The sequence below is a fragment of the Montipora capricornis genome, chromosome 7, assembly GCF_036669925.1.
Source record: "Montipora capricornis isolate CH-2021 chromosome 7, ASM3666992v2, whole genome shotgun sequence".
In the NCBI taxonomy this organism is placed as follows: domain Eukaryota; kingdom Metazoa; phylum Cnidaria; class Anthozoa; order Scleractinia; family Acroporidae; genus Montipora; species Montipora capricornis.
In genome coordinates this window covers 48,194,918-48,201,246 of record NC_090889.1, presented here as the reverse complement: position 1 = coordinate 48,201,246, position 6,329 = coordinate 48,194,918, and the positions used below count along the sequence as shown (strand labels likewise).

The following is a 6,329-nucleotide window of genomic DNA, read 5'->3' as shown; positions in this document are numbered from 1 at the left end:
CGTCGACCACACGGTTACCATTATGCAAAGACGGGAAATTTGGAAACGTACTCCGGCGTATGGACAGAACCTCACCGAACGATTGGAAAAACATCTTCACGTCATCATCATCAACCTCCGAAGGGAGATCTCGCACGTGGACGGAACGAACTTTAACATCTGCATGAAAAACAGGGACGTTCACGCCGTCATAGAGAAGGCCAGATGAGATCAAGGCTTCACAAGATGAACGGTCTTTAAAAGTCACACGAACACGACCACTTTGTAAAAACTGAACCGTAGTAAGGTTATCTGCATGAACAACGTCTAGCAACTGTGGTAGGACGGTAGAAGAGCCAACGTTCTGGAAAACTGCTTCAGGGAACTGAAGAATAACACTATTTAAACAATCCATGATGAACAATTTAGGGTAGAGGCTATGCCGTTCTCTCCCGGCAGGTACTTAGGACAAGCGCTCAAAAAATAAACAAAATGCCAATCAATACCATAGACTAAGAAACGTCGGCCAACCGACCAGATATCTTAGCCAAAAGGCCGAGAAGCGATGCCCGTAAATGCTCACAGCGGACAAGGTGCTCCCAGTCTCACGTCCACGAGATATGGTGGTCCGATTACAATCCGTGCCAAGGAAGGAATGCCCAAAGCCAACCTGAAAGCGAGGCGCACACAACGATCGCCCTTGTACACTGAGCAGCAGCACCAGCATTGCATGGCACTTGCGTTGACGGCAAGAGGACAAATGCACATTGTGCTTGCTCTGACCTCGTTTTCATTTCCCCTTATAACAAAGTTAATTTTCACGGCAAATTACTTGTCTACGACCATACCACAGGGAAAACACCGGTTCTCGTCCGATCACCGAAGTTAAGCCCTGTCGGGCGGGGTTACTACTTGGATGGGAGACCGCCTGGGAATACCCTGTGTTGTAGGCTTCCCTTTTTCCTTGTGTACACTTGATTATCTCAAATAATCTCAGTTTCCTCCATGAAAGAACATTCCAAACCAGGTTTTTTTGAACACAACATGCTAACGATATGTCAAAGATGAGACATACAACAAAAACAAAATAGTTCACACGAGAAAGTGGAACTTGTATTCCCAAGGGAGCGTGCGCGCGCGAGATCTTATCCATCCAACGTTTATGACATGAAACGTATCTTTACGTGTGAGCAAAGAACAGGATACGACAAGTAAAAAATGCATGCACTGTTATGCATTAGATGGAAGTTAACCTAGCCCGGATGATATGTATACAACGAAGGCTACAACACTATAACATTCATCTTGCGAAAACGTGACTTATGTGACGTAGCGCACTTCAAATCCTTACTGTTCCCTACTCAACACGGACAGTACGTATTGAAAGGGTGCATAAGACACTATCCTGAGCATAAAAGATTTACTTTTTATGATAACAATTCAATTAACTGAGAACATAGAGAAACCACAAAGTGTTGGCCACAGAAATGTAACGCCAACTGATCTGGCGGGTCCTCAGTTACTCAATGCAAAACGGGCTCTCCAGAACGCAACATAACACAACGCCAAAGAAATCTATCGCGATGGAGCAGTACAAACACACATCCACTTACGTTTTTGAAACGATGCACGAGGATAAGAGCTAGACCCGCTGGCATTTTCTTGTCTCACTCGTCTATCGAAGGAAATCGATGCGGCTGAAATAAACACGTCGTCTCGCTCTCTCTACGGCCAAGAATGAAAGAAGTAAAATCACAGTTTTGCAGTGCACCAAGTACGGAACATTCACCTACAATTTCAGCAGTGGACCTCACAAATACAACTCACCTTTCTTAGTCCTTACACCGCCACCGCATCTCCTGCCCTGCCCTGCCTGTAACGATACCAACAAACCTTCCCATTAGCCAACTTTGCCACCGGGGTTTGGTGCGGGGACTAGCGCGAACGCAGGTCCCCACTACCAGAAATTATACGCTCGAGTTACCCACATTTGGGGTAATCGCAAGGGTCAACCCAATCGAAGTGCAATGAAAGAGCCTTACCTTGAGAGGACTGCCTCCCTGATCACAGTGCCTCCCGCGTCAGGTAAGTTTTTTTATTTGAGGCGAATGGCCGGGCCCCCGTTGGGGAGAGTGCAATGCCCGCCAGACATAACGACTAATCCGTCAACAACAACGGTTCACCTTAAACAGGGGTGCACCAGCACGTCAAACATCACCGGGGAATCGAACCCCGCCCTTACAAACACAAAACAAAGGACACACAAACAAACAATTGCATTCAGGAGACGCCTCGTCCGACTTACACTCCAAAATGACAATTCAACACTAGACGAACACATAACTATACAACAAACAAACGAGGCAAAAGGACAAACAGAACAGCCGAAGTGGGCAACGGCGAATGGCAGGCCAGGGAAGGCCACCAGTCGAAAAAACTTATCCTGCAGGCGCAGGTTCGCCACCAATATGCAGCCAGAACGACAGGACATGACAAGGTACGAACAAGGCAAGCGGAGGACAACCAGGCTAAGAGGGAGACAACACGGGAACGAAGGCATGGTGCAGAGCTCGATTTCAGAAGGAGGACAAAACAAAACGATCATCGACAACTGAACCGATGACACCCGCAGCGCCCCACCGACGATGGAAAAGGCGTCGACGCCTTGGGGACTTACAGCGCTGGAACAAGAGCGGAAGGTGGAACTGGACCCGAGAGCGGACTCTCGCAATAAGCTCAGGTGCGCCAGGGTGAATGCCCCGGAAGCGAAAGTCGTTGCGGGCATGCCATACAAAATACTTACAAACATTCAGCATGTAAACAAAAACCTTCGGCAGAGAGCTGAGTTCACTTGGGGCGAAACCAAAGAGCACGATACGACAGACAAGCGAGGGGCAAGAAGGGGAGTAGGCGAACATGAGGGACTGGAGCCAAGACAGAACACTATGTGCCAGAGGGCAGGAAAAAAACAAATGAGAAGGACACTCGGGGGCCATGCCACAGAAGCAGTCCGGATCAACTGAATAGCCAAAGCCGATAAGCCGATCAACGGTGTACAGAACACCGTGAGCAACCTTCCAGGAGAGGTCGATGACAGGGCGATCCAGGTCAAAAGCGGAAAGCTGGCTCCAAGTCGAGGACCAGTACAGCTCACCGTATTGAGGGCGGAACTTCTCCACACAGTGAGGCAGCGAGCGTTGTTCGGACAGCAAAAACTGGTAGACGTGCTTGGCAGAGGCATCGGCCACAGGACAAGAATGGTGAGGAGACAACGAAGGAACAATAAGGCAGGCACGGCGACGGGAGTACGAGCTATCGACCTCCCGCCAGGCAGACAACAATGCACGATAGAAAGGGGGCAAAAGGGCAGAATGAAAAGCAGACGGGTTAGCCAGGACCGCATCGACTGACGTGCGAAAATGGACGGAAACCCAGTACGAGAGGAAGGACACCCAGCCAGATGGAGAGGAGGCGAAACGCCGTACCCACTGCACGAGCAAGGAGGCAACCTTCAGCCGCGAGTCAACCACAGAGAAGCCGCCAGCAGTGGGGGGCTGAGTGACAACCACCCGTGCAACCAAGTCCCGTTTGCCCTTCCAGAAGAAGGGAAAGGCTAGCTTTGCCAATTCCGCGTGTACCCATAAGGGCGTGTGAATCAGAGAGGCGACATACCACACCCGAGACAGAGCCAAGGCGTTGATGACCAGGGCCCTCCCCCGGAAGGACAAGGAACGCTGTCGCCATGATGCCAAAACATTCTCAACAGCTGTGATCCGCGGCCGCCAGTTGTCCTCCTCCAGGTCACCAGGACCGATAAAGACTCCCAGAACCTTGATTTTGTCAGACGTCCAGTCCAGCTGGACAGGCGGGTCCTGCCTCCCACTCCAGGAACCAAGCCAAAGGCGTTTAGACTTAGACACATTCAGCTTGGCCCCGGAAGCCGCCTCAAACAACGAGTAAGTATCAAAGATGGCCAACATGGCATCATCAGAGCGATGTGTCATCTGCATACTAAGAGATGGGCGAAAGGGGCGAGGGAGACCCAGGGATAGATAGGCCCGTGATACGTGGATTGGCACGGATGTTAGCAGTGAGAACCTCAAAGACTAACACATACAGCAAAGGCGACAGGGGACAGCCCTGACGAACACCACGGGAAAGATCAAAAAAGGAAGACAAATGACCGATTACATTCACACAACTCTGAACACCCGTGTACAGTAAACGGACCCAACGGATAAAGGATGGACCGAAGCCCATCCGAGACAAGGTAGAGATCATGAACTGCCAATCCACTCTATCAAAGGCCTTTTCCTGGTCCAAAGAGAGAATGGCAACGGGGGTGTTGGTCAAGGTGGCGTAGTCTACAACATCCCGAAGGAGAGCGACGTTCTCACCAATGAACCGTCCTGGCACTCCACAAGTCTGGTCCCTGCCAACCACCAGATGGATGACCTTCAGGAGACGCCCAGCTAGCACTCGAGACGCAAGCTTGTAATCCACATTCAAGAGGGAGATGGGGCGCCAGTTACGGGCGTCCAAACGATCTCCCCGCTTGGAGATGAGGGAGATGACTCCGCGACGTTGCGACAAGGACAGGGACCCAGAGGCATAACAGGAGTTGAGGACATCGACCAGGTCCTGGCCAAGCACTTCCCAGAAACGCACGTAAAATTCCATGGGCAAGCCGTCTGACCCGGGGGCCTTACGCCTAGCCATACCCAAAAGAGCAGCATGGCACTCCCCAAGGGTGCGGCGACCCTCACAAAGGTCGGCCTGACTGGGAGGCAAAGAGGAGGTGACGTTGTCAAACAAACGGTCTTGCACACTGGGGTCTGTAGGGGAGGCAGAAAACAGCGACGAGTAAAAACCAGCGAAAGAGGCGCAAAGATCAGACGGGGAAGAGACAAGAGTACCGTCGGGCTCACGCAAAGCAGCAACCCACCTATCAGCCGCCTGCTTCTTCTCCAGACGGAAGAAAAAGGCAGACGACACTTCCCCTTCCTCCACCCACCGCACCCGGGACCGCACCTGGGCACCCTTGGCTTCATCAATGTCCCACCGGGACAGCTGTTCGAGCACGGACCGGTACGGCCCCAGACAGGACAGACAGCCAGAATCAACCCGGCTCTTCAGATGGTCCGCAAGCCACGTCAGGAGATCACGAGACTGAGAGGCCAGGCGGGACCGCCGAGTGCAGTAGGAGATGGTGAAGCCCTTAATCATGGCCTTGCCATCTTCCCACCATTTGGCCAAAGAGGGACAGACAGCTTTACGGCGTTTCCATTGAGCCCAAAGATCGGAGACAGCACGAAAGTACTCATCCTCTTCCAAAACAGACGTGTTCAGTTTCCACAAACCAGGCCCGGGGGAAGCAGCGTCTGGGACAGACACAGAGAGGAACATGGCACAGTGGTCCGAGAACGGACAAGGCAAAATGTCGCAAACAGACACAGACGGAACCCATGCAAAAGGACAGCCCACCAGATCAATACGAGAGGAGAGACCCCCATCCGCCCTAGACCACGTGAAACCAGGCATGGACAGGTGGAGGTAGCGCCAAATGTCTAAACAGCAGAGGTCATCGAAGAGCCGAGTGAGGGCCGCAGTGCTTTCGCGAGAAGTGTCACCAACAACCGAGCCCCGACGATCGAGAGACCGGTCAAACACAGTATTAAAATCCCCGACCAGGATTGTGGGAACACGGTTAGAGGCATACACACAGGCAACCCGAAAGCGCACACCCCGAAGCGAAAACTCCAGATGTAAGAAGCGGCCCTCTGCATCGGCCCACGAGGCAACGAAGGATACTGTCGGTCGAAATAGCATGATACATCCCGAGGACTTGACTGTGCCAGGCGACACGGAAAAGTCAAAGCCAGAGGACTGAAACCAGGACTGACATTCGAAAAAGGAAACGCAATGTGCCTCCTGGAGGCAGATGACATCTGGTACTGATGGCAAGGCCCGCAGCCACCTAAGAACCCCAGCACGCTTAGCACCATCCCGTAAGCCATTGACATTGAGGGACAATACAGTTAAAGCCATGATGGTTGTCCAAGAGTACAAAACAAAACTCATTTCGAGTGGTTACGGAGGGGAACAGACGGAACCGTGGCAGGCATGGAATGAGCTGCCCGGTGAGAGTCAGCTTTGGGCACCAGACCAGTGGTCCCAACCTTCCGCACTCCTTTCTTAGTGCCCTTCTTGTGGGAAGGCACGGCACCGGCACTATCACCGTCAGACGAGAGAGACGAGTGGCCCCGCTTGCGGGCCGTCGACGCCTCGGCCATCTCTACCTCAACAGCCACACTCTTTACGGAACCAGAACTGGGATCACCGGGGTGCAT

At 52.3% G+C, this 6,329-nt stretch overlaps 2 non-coding genes across 2 annotated transcripts; one reads left to right on the top strand and one right to left on the bottom strand.

Annotated features, from left to right (window-relative positions):
• Nucleotides 1-813: 813 nt before the first annotated feature.
• Nucleotides 814-932, top strand: LOC138058345 (5S ribosomal RNA). Its single transcript, XR_011133877.1, has one exon. It is a non-coding gene; the product is annotated as a 5S ribosomal RNA (ribosomal RNA).
• Nucleotides 933-1,908: 976 nt separating this feature from the next.
• On the bottom strand, nt 1,909-2,072 carry LOC138058432 (U1 spliceosomal RNA). Its single transcript, XR_011133955.1, has one exon. It is a non-coding gene; the product is annotated as a U1 spliceosomal RNA (small nuclear RNA).
• Nucleotides 2,073-6,329: the final 4,257 nt, after the last annotated feature.